The sequence below is a fragment of the Peromyscus maniculatus genome, chromosome 16 (genome assembly GCF_049852395.1).
Source record: "Peromyscus maniculatus bairdii isolate BWxNUB_F1_BW_parent chromosome 16, HU_Pman_BW_mat_3.1, whole genome shotgun sequence".
Lineage (NCBI taxonomy): Eukaryota > Metazoa > Chordata > Mammalia > Rodentia > Cricetidae > Peromyscus > Peromyscus maniculatus.
In genome coordinates, this window is record NC_134867.1 from 43,208,851 (window position 1) to 43,227,440 (window position 18,590).

The 18,590-nt window shown below is 35.6% G+C and overlaps 1 long non-coding RNA gene across 2 annotated transcripts in view; it reads right to left on the reverse strand.

Annotated features, from left to right (window-relative positions):
• LOC121823209 (uncharacterized) overlaps positions 1-12,717 on the reverse strand; it is a 39,748-nt gene extending 27,031 nt beyond the window's left edge. Inside the window, exons 1-3 of one of the 2 annotated variants that reach the window (XR_013045079.1) lie at positions 12,626-12,717; positions 12,482-12,556; positions 11,685-11,763 (exon numbers count right to left, since the gene is read on the reverse strand). This is a non-coding gene — a long non-coding RNA (uncharacterized LOC121823209). Of the gene's footprint in view, positions 1-11,684; positions 11,764-12,481 lie in introns of both variants that reach the window. The other variant, XR_013045078.1, reaches the window with a different exon arrangement.
• Positions 12,718-18,590: the final 5,873 nt, after the last annotated feature.

The following is an 18,590-nucleotide window of genomic DNA, read 5'->3' on the forward strand; positions in this document are numbered from 1 at the left end:
CCTTGTTGGAAGAAGTGTGTCACTGTGGGGTTAGGCTTTGAGGCCTCTTTTTCTCAAGCTTCCCTCAGTGTGACAGTCTACTTCCTGTTGCCTGCAAAATGTAGCACTCTCAGTTCCAGCATCATGTCTGCCTGCACACTACCTTGCTCCCTGAATCTGTAAGTGAGCTACCCTCAATTAAATGTTATCTTTTTAAGATTTGCCATGGTCATAGTGTCTCTTCACAGCAATGAAAACCAAAACTAAGACAATGTGTATTTATATATACATAAACATGCACACCTAAATATACACACATAAATCATATATATGTGTGTTTGTGTGTAATATATATATGTGTGTGTGTGTGTGTGTGTGTGTATGCATATGTGTGTGTGCGTGTGTGTGCATGTTTATGTTCAAACATGCACTGCTAATGCAGGGTTTGTGGACATCAAAGTAGGGAATTAATATTAAGCATCCTAACTCTGCCACATTTTACTCTAAATGAGTCATTGGTCTCAGGTCTTCTCTGCTGAGACTGATACTCGTGTCTCTGTTTAATAGCAACAGCAATAAACTTTATACTGCCTTAAACTAAGCTCATGCTGACAGAGTTCACAGTGAAGTTATTTCCACACGGTGGTAATTAGGTTGACTGACAGCCAATACAACAAAATAGATTTTTTTAACTAAATAATGTGATGCACAGTATGTTAATACTAAATGATGTTCTTTCCAATGATGATGTGCTTCTAATTACATTATTGCTACAGATTTCGGGTATTGAGCTTTTTTTCTTTTTAATTTTCCTTTCCTTTTTTTTTTTGATGACTATAAAGAAACTAATCTTAGCTTTAGAATGCATACTTACTAGATTTATTTTTCCTGCTTTCAAAATGAATAAAAAAGGTCCTCGTAGCACTTTCTGTTTCTTCTGGGTGTAAGAAGTTATGATACTTGAGGTGTGATGTGCCAGAAGCCTGGGGATATTTTTAAATGGAAAAAAATCAGGCTTCATTTCTTAGGCTTTGGTCTAGACCTTTGTAAATTTCAGCTTTGGGACTTAGTCTATTTATAAATACCTGTGCTATTGATGTTAATATTTATATTTTAGCATTATTCTTGTATTTTATATCAGCCTTAAACAATATCCCACTAGGTAATGTAATAATATGAGAAAAAATGTGGATTAACTGAAAGTTTAGGTCCTATATCTTCTAAGATTAAGCTCTGATTTATGCTAGAATTTATTCCATCTCAGTGAGATACCAGGACAATAGATTTTATGAACAGATTTTATGAAACAAGCTGAAATTATACACAAATTGGTCTTGAACTTTATTGATCTTTAAGAAGAAAGCAGAGATATCAGCAAAGCTGTTTTCTTGCTCGTTTTCATTAACCAAATCCCTGCTACACATATACTTAAATCATATCTCATTCTATTAGTAAATTTAATTTATTACTGTTATTCATCATAAATTATAAGCCTCTTCGTGTGCAATATGTTAGACATGGTTAACTACTTTATTTGTACATCAACAAATATTTACATAAAACTATATCTCCTAAGATACTGGAACAACTTCTGTATACTTGTATTTATTAAATCAATAATGAATAAAGACAAGACATTTTACCTTCACTTAATATAGCTGCTGCATATGTTGCTGTGATTTGCCATGGTCAGCGATTTCAGGGAACTGAGGTAATCCAGTGTCCACAACAATCTGGAAAACAAGTACTGAAAATGGGGATTGAATGAAATGAAGATGCTGTAACTCTAGAACAATCTGGATCATGGGTAACGTGGTCTTCATACACCTCTTTAAATCTATTAAACAGAACTAAAAGTTTTGAGTGAAACTTGATATGTATAATGTGATAATTACATTTGTATTATTTTAAAGGTGGACATAGCTACATGAGTGGAATTTTCAGTTGAGTCAGTAGGTACAGCAGTTTTATTTAGTAATCTACGTATTAATGTTTTATTCACCATAATTTCTGCTAAGTAATGTAGAAATTTCTCAATATAGAAAATTAAAAAAAACACTTGGATTTACTTCTCCTAAATGTATATATGTGAAATAGGAACTTATTTACCATGCATCTATGTAGGGACAACTTTTGTAGTATTCTTTGATGTGGTCACTTAACTTACACCAATGTTAATAGTGCTACACAATGCCTGAATTTGTGAATATATACAATTTTAAATATTTTAAGCATCCATTATTAATATAAGATCAAAAGGAGATCTGATCTTGTCTAGTAGCATTTTAAGTTGGAAAATTGGTAGCAGATTGGATAGAGGGAATGTTGATATTTGTAAGATGACATTGAACCCAAAATGATGTGTTGCTGTCCTGTCCAGTAGCTAAAGACAATATTTCTGCACTGAGAAAAGATAATTAATGATAAGAAAATAAGTCTTAAAAGTAATTTCAAAATATTTGTAAATTATGCTTACTATGTTAGTTTACTTGCTAATTAAATAAGTTAATATGTTTCCTATTGAAATGGAATTGCATCACTTTCCCACTCCCTTTTCTCACTCTCAGCTAGCCTCATTGGGACCCCTGCCATGGTTTCCCAACTCTCAAGTTCATAGCCTCTTTTTCTTTATCATTGTTACACGTGTGTGCGTGTGTGTGTGTGTGTGTGTGTGTGTGTGTGTGTGTGTGCCCATTATATATAAACACAACTTGCTGAGTCTGCTTTTGTTGATTGTGTTTAAATGGTTTCATGGTTTCCTAGCTTGCATTGGATAATAAATCAAAATGATGGGTTTTATTAGGAAATATACAAATATGTATATTTACTTTGTTTACTTTCCTAATTATTTGCTCTCACCTTTCTCCCATTGGTTCTTTTCTTCCTCTTAAATAAGTCCCTTCTGTATTTATGCTTAGTGTGTGTGTGTGTGTGTGTGTGTGTGTGTGTGTGTGTGTGTGTGTGTGTGTGTGTGTGTGTGTGTTTGTGATTTTTCCTTATCTATTAACTGGATGATAGGTAGTCAAGCTGATCGATAATTTATCTTTCTTTTCTATTTTTTTTGATGATAGGCATGGACCCCAGGGCTACATATATGCCCGTCAGCTACCAACTGAGCTGCTCCTCCAACCCGTCTTTAAAAAGTATATCACCTTTGCTACTCTTGGGGCCAAGGATTAGTGAGAGAAGAATAGAGCCAGGTAGATCCATTATTAGATCTTTATGTTCAAATCATATAAAATAGGACGGTAAGAAGGGAGTATTTTAATATAAATGTACTCATGTGGGGATGGATTAAAGGCAGAAGAACCAAGAGGTTGTTTCAAACATGTTTTCCAGATTTCTGGCATGAACAAAGTATGTGAAGCAAAGCCTGCTACTCAAATGAAGAAGATCAGAACAGAAATATATTTGGGGTGAAGATTTGATCTCACGCATGCTGTGTTTCTGATAATTATGAGAGATCAGAGTGGGAAGATAAGCTACAAGTTAAATGGATGTCACAGACCTCAGAAGAGGTCTTGCAAGAGAAGCTGTGAGCCACTTGCATATGGACAGTTCTTGAAGCTATCTCACTGAGTCACACGAGCTAAGCAGGGAATGGAGAGAGAGGATAAAGATCTTTGCATAGAATTCCAGCTAGTGGAAACAGAATTTTCAAAACTGCAAAGGAGAATTCACAGAGATACAGAACTCTAGATGCAAAACCTATTTTATTTCACTGAAATCAATTAAGCAGAACATTTTAAAGAATTGTGAAATGCACAAGAAGACTCAGAACATTGCAGATATCCCAATGTCCAGAACCTTAATTCACTGTTATATTTTGTCTATTCCCTCATTAACTACAAACATAGTCCATTTTACCCAAAACACCACTTTATCGTTTCCATTTTCTGTTGGTTTTAGAAAGTATTATTTTAATAACACATTCATATCTGCAATTTTTGTTCATTAATCTAAAAAGTATTGCCATTCTCCTTGAGGAAACAAACAAGTTTGTGATTTTTTTAAAAACTGAGACAATGTTATATATTTTAATACTACTGCTAATTAATTTTTCTTTTCTTGGAAGTCTAATTTTTAGGCTCACATTAGTAGAAGTAAATTACAATCTATTTGTTGTTGTTGATTTTGGATATTTTCCCATCTGGTCCTTACTTTTGACTGATAACTTGTGTCAATCAACTTTCATATCTTTGAATAATCATATTTGCTTCACTAGAACGTGTATATGTTCTGGTTTTCATATTCTTCACTACCACTTCTCTTTCTTTATATATATAGATATTATTTTAGCAGGTCTTTGCCTTTTAGAAATACACACACAAAAATACACTCTGCTTATATCAGCATATACCCTCTGCAGAAATGCATAAAAGAACACCAGTGTTGTCTTTTTGTAGTTATTCTAGACATTTCCAGAGACAACAGTGGTGTTTTTTAAGTAAAAACTTAGCTCTTTGCAGATGAGCCTGAAATACTGGTGCTGAAGGGAACGATGGACCACTGAGAGCATGAGACATGGGAGACACAGGAGGTGAACAAACACCAATGTGAAGGTGGTTAAGGAAGAAAATGGTGGGCTGGGAGCCTGAGTAGAGGTGACTGGGTCTTCAACTGACATTATCTTCAGTGCAGACTTCTCAGCCTCTTGAAAGTAAAGTTGTCTGAAATTTCCCTTACCACTGGCAAGTATCTGGGTGTTGCATTTAAACACAATAATTTGGTGATTCGGGGGTTACATTTTATAATTACTTCAAAGTACAAAATTTATATGAAAACTAATAATTCCTAGACAATATTTTTTACATAAAAGTTAGATTTTCCTTTTTACCAAACAAAATCCTCTAAATTAAAATAAAATTGCTACTGATAAGCTAAATTACAAGATATCCCCGAGATGCCTTAGTGTTAGGAAATCTTTCATCACTCAAGAAGGTCTCCCACAAATGTGGGAATTCCCTAATGTACTTGCCTCTACATCATTTATGAAAACAAAAAATAAGAAATGTCCAGGCTTGACTCCTGAAGGAACATTTGTGTTTGCCCTTCTTTACTTAAAAAAGTGCCTGCATTTTCCTAGCCTTGCCTCGTGTCACTAAGCGCATGCATACATGACAAAATGGTTCCCCAGATCTCATGGAATATTAAAATTTTGAGTGTATTTGATACATAATTTTATCAGTTATTTTATCTATGACTCAGTAAGTGGTTATTGTTGCTGATTTCCCCATCTTTCTCTCTCTCTGTGTACATGTGTGTATACATGAATGTGTATGTGTGTATAAGTGCATGTTTGTGTGTGCATGTGTATGTGAATGGGTGTGATTGAATTTGTGTATGTGTGTGAATGTGTATGTGTGTGTGTGTAATGTACTTTGATGTGTTTCCTTCTCTTTTAAAGCTTCTAATGTTTATCTTTTATAGTCCATTTAAATATTCTTTTGACAAGTCTCATTAACCATTAAACTAATTATGTTTGTTAATATCCATTGAAATCTCCCTTTACTGAAATAGACCTACTAATTTTCATAGAATGACAGTGGACTCTATTGTTTTATTTGTTCCAAAATGTCTTATTCTAAAACTGTCTTTGATTAAGAGAGCAATCACTTTGGTCATTAACAATATCTTGAATATTTTCAGTAAAGATTGTATTTTTGTATCCCAATCAAATGTCTGTTTTGAAAACTTAGGTTGTTATATGTGTCAAATATTTTCCTACAGCTGAAGTATGAATATATTAAAAATTTTTAAAGTATTATTTCACCGAATATTCAGTATTTTTAATAGGTTCCAACACGGCAAAGTTTTAACGTTTTAACATTCAGTGAGAAAAGCATGTTCAAATGTGATTTTAGGGGAAAAAAGAGATATTGATAGACACTGTACAACTTAGGTAATGTTATCAGATATTTCAACGGAAATGTAAGAAACTTCACAATGTTAGCTATAAGCATCAATTTTATCTTATAAGCCATATGCAGAGTATTCAAAAAATACTTGCGTAATTTTCAATACAATGTCTTTGATTTTAAAAAGCAAAGTCAAACAATTATTATGATATGATTAAAACAAACAGAACTGCAGAACTGCAGACACCTGCTCAAGGCTATTTGAAATACTTTTTATTTAAAATTCTACGGCCAAGCGGTGGGTTGATATGCACAACACCATTTTAATAGACTCTTATTAGTGTCTGTATGTCTGTCTGTTAAGCACAGGGCTTAGTGCTTAACTGAAGTGTGTGTGTGTGTGTGTGTGTGTGTGTGTGTGTGTGTGTGTGTGTGATTAAATATTCAGAACTTAATAAAATTTGGTTGAAAAAGTGATAGAGAAACACAGAGTTAAGTACATGGATCTTTGCAGCATGGTTTGAAGTAGACTATTGCTTTTTTATCAAACTTCTGAGGTCTGCTGGCCTTCAAGGGAGGGAAAGTCTTTGCAACCAACATGGAAGGCACTTCAGGTTTGTGCATTTGTAATAAACAGAAGCCCATTTTTATTAGTATAATTTCAGTTTGACTTTATATATTTAAAGGCAATGTTAAGATGCATAGGCATAAAGCCTTCCTAGGTGTGTTAGAGCAAATTTGGAGTGCTGAGATGCGATATTCAAATTGAAAACTTGAGCTCTGATTTGGACATAGAAGTTTAAGTAAAATATAAAGTAACCAGAAGTGGAAGAATGGTGAAAAAATCCAGGCAAATAAAGAAATTGTGACCAGAAAAAGAAACTTAAGGAGTGTTAGAAAGAAAATAGACTGGTGTTGTCTTAATGGAATGTGGACTTAATGGAAATAAAGGAAAAAAATAGAAAACCAGTACGTATTTGAAAAACACATTCAGGATCAGAGATGAACTTTAAAAAAGCTTATTTTTTTTTCTGTTGAATTTATGACAATGGTTTGGGCCAAGGGAGAGGCTCAATGTTGCTAGGCTTGTGGTCCAACTAAAATGTCATGACTTATGAAAACCATAATATTTTGGAAAATTAACAATAATTAATCAATATTTCCCTTATATCAGGCTAACCTTAATTTAATTTTGTTTATTTTCTAATTTCATACATGTCTACAATGCAATATAATGTGTTCTATATAGAATATATCAATATACTATAGACAATATATTCATAATGTAAACTCCACATATTCCCCACTTTAGCTTTCCTCATGTTTTCCCAACACATCTTACCGCCTACCTTCATATCTGTCCATCTGTCTCTCTATACATATATATTCAAATATATTCATATATAAATTATACATATGTATACATACTTTGAATATATATTTGAATAGGTATGGACCATACACAGAACCATGGGAATCCTATCCTTGGTCATATCCTCAATAAACAATTGATTCTTCCATCCTTAGAAAACATCAACTAACAATTGTTGTAAGTAAGGGATGGGACTCAGAAATCACCTGCTCCACATATGCTTGAATTCAGCTAGACTTATTTTTTTTACAGTATTCTTCCATATCTTTGAACTACTAGCTTGTTTCTGCCTCCCTTCTACAATATGCCCATAGCATTGGCAGTAATGCTGGGTGGTGATATAGATATCCTATTTCGGGCTCAGCACTGAATCTTCTATTCTCATCATTTTGAAGAGCTTTGAATATCTGTGGACTGCTGCCCATCCTGAAAAAAGTCTTCTTCTATGATTAAGGTTGAGAGCTTCCTAAGTGTATAGCTAGGTACATAAATATTAAGGGAGCTCTTCATAAAAAGACAATTTGGCAAAATAGCAATAACGTGTTCTACTTTACGACCCATGACCCTCCCAGCCATGGGCTTTTGATTATGATTGTAGTCCCACTCATGAAACTGCTTCCTGGGCAGGCCTCAAAGTAAGATTAGAGTATGTGGTTAGTTACCCTATAACATTATGTCATGATAGTATTAGTAGACGTATATCTCATCATAGGTCAATATTTCAGCATACAGCATCCGTCACTGGAGAAGACCACAGATGTCTTTTCTCCCCAAGCAGTCTACATAATATCTTGTGGCACTATGAGAGCTAACCAGTAGGGAGGGAGTTCTTGTTCTTTTGAAAATGATTTCTCTTTATACTGCAGCCAAAGTATATACTGTCTTCTGCATAGGGTCTTGTCACACAGTTATGATAGTTAATTAAGAACATTTACAAAAACCTGTGTTGTTCTGGACACCTCTGAGGCCCCTATGACCAATAATTAGAAGGGTGATAACCCATGCCTTGCTCTGTGATTTTCATTTAATATCCTATGTTATCTGGCAGCAGCATTATCTAACTATCCAGGATAATTATGTTCCAACACTTTTAAAGCTATATTTTAAAATTAGCTTATTAAGTGATTGGCTTCCATGAAACATTTTCATATATCCTCTGTTTTGTTTTATGTACCCACTACCGCTTCCTCTCCCATATTCCATGGTCTCACCACCAACTAATCTTTTAACCTACAGCATTCTTCCTTTTATTTCACATGTATGCAAACAGAAGTTTCTGTCTTGCCAGCAGCTCCTACGTAAACACACTGAGGCTTATATTAACTATAAATACTTGGCCAATAACTCAGGCTTCTTACTAGCTAAATCTTGGATTTAAATTAACCCATACTTCTTATTCTTGGCCACATGTCTTAGTATATTTTCTCAGTACAGCATGCCCATCTTGCTTCTCTCTGTCTTTACTGATGACTCTACACACTGCCCTTCTTCTTCCCAGTCCTTACTTTGGTTGTCCCACCTCTATTTTCTTGGGGTTAATAAAAAATCAGCTTTTTTTTATTAAGAATGAGAGCAACATGTTTTCATAGTGTACAGAATGATTCCACAGAACATGTATTTTATTATCCTTCCTTTTAAAAATATTGGTTTGTGATATAATAAGTTTCAATAGGTTTTCATAAACCTTTCCTTTGGTTTAGCATTCCTATCTACCTCCTCATTTCTCCCATAATCTTTATATCCCTTCATGCCTCTGATTTTCTACTCCATTATAAATTGACAAAAAATCAGGGTTACAACCAATACTAGTAAAAAGACAAGGCTGTTTAATATACATTCCTGTTTAACATAGTGCTTCAAGTCTGAGCTGGAGCAATAATAGTAAAGAAATAAATAAAAAGAGGTACAAATAGGAAGAGAAGAAATCAAATATCTCTATTTTCAGATGATGTAACTCTATATTTGAGACCCTAAAGGTTTCCTCCCAAATCACTTAGTGTGAATGAGTACTTTGAACAGGATACAAGATCAACACACAAAGTCAGTAACTTTTCAATATACCAATGACAAACATACTAAAAATAAAGTTAGGGAAACAATCTCATTTATCACACACACACACACACACACACACACACACACACACACACACACAGAGAGAGAGAGAGACAGAGAGAGAGACAGAGAGACAGACAGACAGACAGACAGACAGACAGAAATAAACTTAACCGAGAAACAGAAACTCTTATAGAAGAAATCTTAAGACACTGAAGAAAGAAACTGAGAAGACACAAGAAGTCTGAAAGATCTCCAGTGATAATGGGTTAGAATTAATATTGTGAAAATGACAATAGAATGAAAAGCAGTAAACATATTCAGAGTGATTGCAATGAAACTTCCAGGGCCTTTCTTCACAGACATAGAAAAACTGTCTCAAGATTTATACAGAGATACAAAAGACCAAAGACAGTTAAAGCAATCTTGAACAAAAAGAATACTGTGAGAGATACCACCATATCAGGTTTCAAATCATACTACAAAGTCATATCAAAAAATTACAAAATGATATTGGCACAAAAACAGGCACATAAATCAATGAGATAGAATAGAATATAATACCCAAATATACCTGCGTAGATATGACATAGGATTTTTAAAGTAATATGGCAATAATTATGGTAGAAAAAAATCTTCAATAAATGATGATGGTCAAACTGGAAAGCTACATGCAAGAAAGTGAAGATAATCCTTACCTCTTATCCTGTGTACACGTCAAGTGTCAGTGTACCATGAACTCCACGTAAGACCAGGAATTTTGAAACTGCTGGAAGAAAACTTGGGGAGCACATTTCAACTTATAGACTTTCTGAATAAGACTCTAATAGCTTTGGAAATCACACCAACAGCACACAGAGAGAATTTATGGAATTAAAACTTGTCGGCATAGGAAAGGAAACTGAAGTGAGTGGAAGGAGCTGACAAGTGAGAGAAGATCTTTGCCGACTATATATCCAACAGCAGATTCATGCATTGAATATATTAGAGACTCAAAAATGAAATATTAAAAATAAACCACTTAATTAAAATATGGGAAATGGAACTGCATAAAAAAAACTTCTCAGAAAAAGATAAACGAATAGGAAACACTTAAAATGATGTTCTCAACATCCTGAGCACCCCTCTCTCTCTCTCTCTCTCTCTCTCTCTCTCTCTCTCTCTCTCTCTCTCTCTCTCTCTGTCTTTCTCTCTCTCTCCCCTCCTCCGTCTTTGTGTTTGTGTTTATGCCACACGTGTGGTATATGGATGTCCATGGATGCCTGAAGATGGCACTTATCCCCAAAAGCTGGAGTTATAGGTGATTTTGAGATACCTGAAGAGGCTACTGTGAATTGAGTACCTAGTTAAGTGCACCACATGCTTTAAATCATTTAGCCATTTCTCTCCAATCTCTCCAAGCCCTTACCCTAGATTTCTACCCAACTACATAAAAGCCTTGAATTGCATCAGAGGGCAGATATGGTATTAATAATTAATAAAACTATTCGTTTTAGTACTAAATAGCAACAAAATAATTTAATAAAAATAGTAACAATTGGTTAAAGGAAAAGGAAGGTATTGCTCGCATTTGTACCAAAATGTGAATTATAATTATGCACAGCTTCCAGCTTCTTTCACTTATTCTCCTCTGAGTCCACTGTGGGGTTAACAGACCAACACACCTGCTCTCTAGGTTTGGGTCTCTGGAACTTTAGGAAATATAATCCTGTGTATCTTTTGAAGAAATCTGGGATATTTCTGTTATTTCTCTAATCTATATCTGACATTTTCTTTCAAAGGAAGTTTGAATCAGTTCCCTCTCACCTTGTTATTCTGAAACAGAGCTTCGGAGAGCTCTCCTCCCCAGAGAGCAATAGATCAATGTGCGAGGTCACCTTTGTTTGACTGTGTGTCAGGTAATCACAGTGCAGCCCATCACTGTTGACTGAGTAAAGAGAGCTAGAAAAACCCTGATATTTTCCATTGTGATCATAAATTCTAAGGATATTTATACAATCAAATGTGAAAGGATTTTGTCCATTACAATAAAAATACCCATTAACCCACAGCCTGTGGAAACACACTGTATAACTTTACTTTCTTTCATATTGTAATTTTCCCATGGGAGGGCTAAAATTACTCCCAGAATTTTCTCATTTCTATTCTGCCAAGCTCTCTAAATGCTTATTGCTTAAATATTTTGATATATAGGAATCCTGCTGCTTTAATGTTTACATATATCCTAACTTGGAAACCTTGAAGATGACTAAGATTAGACCCTAAGAAACAGCAAAGTTAATAAAACATGAGATTCTGTAGTCTCCCTGATTCCCAAGGCCAAGTTTAGAGACTCACTTATCAGCCTGTCAGGTTCCCTTTGATAGGAGAGAATTCTAAGTGGTAATTAACTAATACTTGAGTAATGCTTGGTAACTTACACTGTTTGCAGAGGGTTGTCATAACCTTATGATGTCCTTCTACATTAGGTTTCATTCATTATCTCCAACATTCATGGAGCTGCAGAGAAATTAATTCACATTTCCCTGATTACAACATGCTTTCTATCCTCTGGACTCTTTTTTAAAACCTCAAGCTGTTTTCTAGAATCATACACATATGCAGACACGCACAAACATACACACCGACAACGACATACACACAGATACATCACACACACACATCACACTCTAACCCCTGAGATACATACACACTACCCCATATGCACACACACACACACACACACACACACACACACACACAGACTCTCTCTCTCTCTCTCTCTCTCTCTCTCTCTCTCTCTCTCTCTCTCTCACAGATACACCACACACATCACACTCTAACCCCTGAGACATACAGACAAAGACACAGACGTACCACCCAAATACATACAAACAGACATAGACACACAGACACACACACACACACACACACACACAGAGAGAGAGAGAGAGAGAGAGAGAGAGAGAGAGAGAGAGAGAGAGAGAGAGAGAGACCACACACATACCACACTCTAAACCCTGAGACATATAGACACAGACTCAATACTCCCCATGCCCCCCCACCCCCCACGCACACTTTAGGGCAACTTTTTGCTCTCAGGTCCTGCCCCATCCTTACAGCTACAATTCCTGTTCACACTAAAACTGGTCAGGTGCATATCACACACCATTAAATGCCATGTAACAGCAAACTTAATTTTTACATTTTGGTTCAGTTGTCCTGGCTGGCACTCTACCTGATTATTGGTTCCATGACTGACAGCCTCTCCTCCGGCTTTTATGCAGAATGAAAGGATCATTATGGACATCAACTGAAATCAGAGAAGGCACACTAAATCTGTAAAAGACAACAAAACAAAACAAAACAAAATATTAATCACCTATGGCAACTGCCATCTGATGTTATCCTTCCTTCATTCTACTCCAGCACAGCCACACAAACACAAAGAGAGTTCACAGTGTTTACTCGTATCAAACTGCAGAATTTGGCTCGCCCTAGGCATGGCTCTAGCCTGGAATCCAAGCTGCCACAAATATCAATTTGGAATGCAGCTTCAGCCCTCCTGGAAAAGCTGTCACCCGAAAGTCTGAAAGACTGAGAGTGCTGAGCCAGTGACATTGCTAAAGATGATCATGAAGACGTTTATCTAGCCTCTCCTGCCTCCCCTTCACCCAGCCCTTCAGAAGCTTATGTCAAATGTGACAAGCTCGGTGATGAATGGGTAGAAAGTTGACAGGTAGTGACAGGTGGCTGAGTAAATGAAATCTGCCACCATGTAATTCTCTGATTTTTTTTTTTACCTTTCTGACACAATAAACTTATATTAGAATGTGTGACTAAATAAGCCCCAGTAAGAAGAGCCATTCACCAGGAATTAGAGTTGAGATCAGAAAGCCCTGCACTCAACTCTCTCACGATTTCTGATTGCTGGTCTCTGGAATCAGATCGTAATCAAGCACACATTATTTAAAGTGTTGTTTTCCTCTGCAAACATATCTAAAGTATTTAGCTCAAACTCATGAGTCAGAAAAATCTCACTTCTCATAAATCTCTTCTAGACTAGACTTAAAAAAAAAAAAGAAATCAGCTCATTGGAATCTTGATTAATGGGAAATGGAGAAAGGCTTTAGGGTCAGAGCATTGTTCCATTGATGTCCCTGAAACATGGGGAACTGCTCACCACATCCACATCCAAAGCAATTGGAAATCATTTCAACTTTACTTTGTTTTGAGAGGCTTAGGGGTTATTGAATTGAGAGAAATTGGACTGAAACAAGTAATTTTTTTTGACACAGGCCACTAAACAGCTCGGAGCCCAGGAGCCCTTATGGCCCTGAGCAGGTCATTTAGTAAACAGTGGTTTCTTTCTCAGGGGATGTTTTCTTCTTAGAGAAATGTACTAAGAAACAAGTCTTAGTGATATTATGAATTTTCTTTTTTGTGTCTTATTACTTACAGTTAACATTAAAGGCAATGAGGGATCTGTAGACATGACTACCTCACAGTGGACAATAACTGCCTGGGGTCCGTGTGGACAGTGAGGATCAAATTATAACCACCCTTTAAATGAGAGGTGACTCCATGAATTAACTGCAAGTTAAGAATCCTATTATGGAAAAGATTTCACAGTCTCTTTCAAAATATTCAAGAAGTGTTAATGCAATTAGACTTTGGAGTATTGTAATGCCAGGTAGAGGTGGAAAAAATAATTATTTTTATTCTATTTTTCAAGCAAAAATGTATGGTGACATGTTTTCATTTCAAGTTCATAGTTTCTTTCAAATCTATATTTATTTATATGACTTAAATTGCACTAACTTTTAAGTTTCTTTATCTTTTTCCTGATGTCATGATATTATAACTAAATTCTTTGCAGATTCTTTTAATTTAGAAGGTTTAGTTTTTATTGAATAATACTTATCAATTGTTATTTTTTCAAATGTATGACAGAATATTATTTAGTCATTATGAATTTGCATCATCTCACAATCAAAACTATGAATACTGATAATTTATTTTTGATAATTTTTCTGTACACTTTTGTTAGGCAAATTATACATGTAACATGTTTTTCAAAATCAATGTAGTATAGAATATGCTATAATTCAGAGATGCTATATGTTGAACCCATATAAGAGTTCATTGATATTCATTAAGGTTTATTTTATGCTTTTTAGTTACCTAAATTTGTATCCTAATTTGCATTTGAACTATATTAATCCATAATTCTTATTGTTCTACTATTGAGGAAAATTGTCATCCCATAGCTTGTAAAGGAAGAGAATAAGATTTTAAAATATTTCTTTCAATTATGCCTATAAATCTTTTTTTTTTTTTTTTGAGAGAGAGAGGGTTTCTCTGTGTAGCTTTGGAGCCTTTCCTGGAACTTACTCTGTTGCCCAGACTGGCCACAAACTCACAGAGATCTGCCTGCCTCTGCCTCCTGAGTGCAATGATTAAAGGCATGCACTACCACTGCCTGGCATACCTAAGAATCTTAATGTGGTATTATAATTATGCTCCAAGAAAATGGCTGCATGGGTATTAATATATGATTTATATTCCCAACACCCACATAAAAATTTTTCACTATATCATACATGTGTAATCACATGCAATGGAGGCAGAGACAGTCTGACTCTGGAGCTCACTGGAAATCAGTCTAGTTGAATAAGTATGTTTCAGATTCAGTGAGAGATCCTGTCTCAAAAAAGTAAGGTGGGGCGAGATTGAGGAAAGCACCTGTTGTCAGCCTCTAGCTTCCACATGAATGTTCCCACAGCATGTGCAATTACATGCATGTGTGCACACACACATACACAGAAACAGGAATGCATACACAAAATTGTAATTATATTTAAGTTCAAATCCTAATCCATTACATCATAAACAAGTTCTGTATCACATACCTTCATCAAGGAAATCAATATCTCTAAATTTCAAATACCTAATATGGGAAGATTTGTTAATTTCTTAAAGTCTTAAATAGAAAATATGTGCCAAGTATTAAGGATACAACATTATATACTCTTGATGACAAAAAAAATCATTGCTCTCCCAGACTCTAGAGATAACATACACACTGACCACCAAACACAACGTTTGTTTTCTGACTTCAGTGGAATAAACTCATTTTTGTTTCTTGTGTTCAGCATGATACTGATTAGATTAAATAAAATGCGGCACTGTTCACGCTCTCAAGGTGGTGGGAGAGTGAAAATACTAGGCTAAATAAAAACAAAAGGTAGCTGAAGGAAGCAGTGCAAAGGAGACACGGAAGGACACACAGCCATCAGGAGACAGACAGGTGGAACAAGTAGATGAAGGCTTACAGACACCGAGGACCACAGAGGCAAGCCAGGATCAGGCAAAGTAATACCCTGAATATGTAGGAAGAAATAATGTTACTACTATACAATTTGTTTCAGAGAAAAATATAAAGAGGCATGCACCTGAATTCACAGAAAAGACCAAGTTAGCCAAATCCATAGGAGACACCACAAAAGGCAAATTATAGACTCATTTCTTTTGTGGTAATGAGCACTGAAATTCCTAATCACAAGTTACACCAGGGAAGTTGAGGCTGGAGGAGTTCAAGGCTAGCCTCTCTACTTAGGAAGAGCAGCAATAAAAAAAGACATAATATAGTATATTGTGAGTCACTTATATATAACAAGGAGCATTACAATATTATAATCACCATGTAAATCATATAGGAGGAGTGGGAAATATCATAATAAATATTTTCCATTTTAAGAAAACTTTCTACTCTGCATATTAACTCTGAAATATATATTCTTTTGTATTAGTTGACTTCCACCTGTCAAAATGAGATATAATTGATTACAAAAAGGGTTAAAATATTTTCAATAGATATGGGCCATTTCTAGTCCATTAAATATATATTATTTAGAAGAGTTCACACATATGTGTGTATATCTATACATTATTTATATATAAATTGTTTATTCCTAGGAAATTAATGATGTTTATCAAAACAAGTGAAAATGCTACTGAGTGCTTATATTTTGCTAGGATTATTACAAAATATGGGGTGCTCAAAATATGGGTTGTGTGGTAATATTTTATTTGTGCGCCCCAATTAAGCATATATGGGGATCAGAGTAAAAAGACAACCACTATATTAAACATAGAAGTCAGGCAGTGCTAGCACACGCCTTTAATCCTAGTATTCAGGAGGCAGAGATCCATCCTGATCTCTGTCAGTTTAAGGCCACACTGGGAACAGAGCCAGGCATGGTGTACATACCTTTAATCCCAGTGCTAGTTAACCATAGAGGTCTGGAGGTCTATACAGACAAACAGGAAGTGATAGAGCTGGGCAGAAAGAGGAAGTAATGTATTGGGCAGAGAGAGGAAGTAAGATGGCAGAGCACAGAAAGGTATATAGGCGTGAATATACAGGAAGTAGCTCTCTCTGGAGGCTGAGGAGTTGGTAAGGTAAAGTTGGCTGTGGCTTGTCCTGTTCCTCTGATCTCTCAGTTTTCACCTCAATATCTAGCTCCCCCCCTTTTTTTTAATAATAAGACCATTTAGAGATTTGTCTTACAGGGTTGTGTCACATTCGTATCTCTATTAATCAGGGGAGGAATCAGATGTTGGCTGGAATGCCCCCCGCCCCTGTTTTCCACAAGCATTGAAGTATAATCACCTGCCATGGAGGCAGAGACACTCTGACCCTGGAGCTCACTGGAAATCAGTCTGGTTAAATAAGTGTGTTTCAGAATAACTGTATTCTGGACCTGAAGTAACTCTCCCAGGTACACTTGTTTATTGCATACTCATTTGAATATTCTTCCTTTCAGGACTTAGTTTTGTTCTTTAAAAACATTAATTATTCAAAAATTTTGTACAATATATTTTAATTATATTAACCCTCTCTCCAAATCCTCCCCAATCTACCACAACCCACCTACACTTAACTTCAGGTTCTCTCTTTCAAAACAAGAACAACAATGAAACGTGCAGTCCGTGGGCTGAACAAGGGAGACATCAGCATACATGATAAAGAGAACTGGAAAAAAAAAACTATGAAGCCTCACCCCTGCACAAGAACTACAGGCAACTGAGGAAAGTTGGGAGTGATAAAGGCTGTCTTCCTAAGGGGGGGGGGTATACCAATTATTTTTCGGTGCCAAATGGTCAGCCCTGAAAACATACTTTCAAGTTATATCTTATGGACTTAGCAGTTTATATTTATAAATACGCATGTACACACATCATCTATATTACATATACATATAAACACATATTCATGCAAAACCAATTAATGAAAAGAGAAGTCATGAATTTGAAGCAGAGCAGGAAGGAGCATATCAAAAGGTTTTGAGAGAGTAAATTGAAGGGAGAAATGATGTAATTATATTATAATCTAAAAAAAAAAAAGTCCTGTTTGTGTTGGCCACAGTCTTTGTATATGGGTCAACTAGAGTATAGTCACCCTACCATGGGTCAGGTATTAAAGAAAACTGATCCTCTCTTTCCTGGCAGCTATTAAATTCCAGTACATCCTCAGTTAGGAATGGGACTTCACGTCCATCTCCTTAGTTTATGCTGGAATTTTGTCTGGCTTAAACTTGCACAGGTAATGTTCATGCTGTCACAACCATGGTGAGTTATCTGTGCAACTGTCTAGTTATATAGAAAAAAACATTGTTTCCTTAAAGTCATCCAGCTTGCATATTTTTGGTGAATTCATACATTTTTAATCATATGTGCATAAAATGCTGTGTTGATTATTTAAAATATGCATCCCTCTAACAAATCTGGGTGGCACGTTCATCATTCATTAAAGACATGAATGACCTCAGAACCTGAGGTCCCATGTCTACAAGACATTCAGGATAGTTCTATATTAGTCATCTTCTGTAGATGTAACCAACCGTCTTATTAAATAAGAAACACAGAACCAATGTAAAAGAGCAAGCCAAGAGATCAGAGCTCAGAGCTAAAATCTTACCCTTCCTCCTGCAGTGGTCCTAGCTTCCCGAAAAAAGACCTATTTCCTGTGTGTAAGTCTTTTCATAGTATTTTTGTTCTGCCTTCTCATTGGTTGTAAACCCAAACAAGTGACTGCCTCGTCACTGTCTGTATGTACAGCCCTCTAGGTCTTAAAGGCGTATGTCTCCAATGCTGGCTGTATCCCTGAACACACAGAGATCTATGGGATTAAAGGCGTGCGCCACCACTGCCTTGCTCTTTTTATGGCTCTAATAGCTCTGACCCCCGGGGAACTTTATTAACATACAATCAAAATCACATTTCAGTACAATTAGAATACCACCACAATCTTCCCTTCATGCGTTTAACCCAAGTCTTATCTT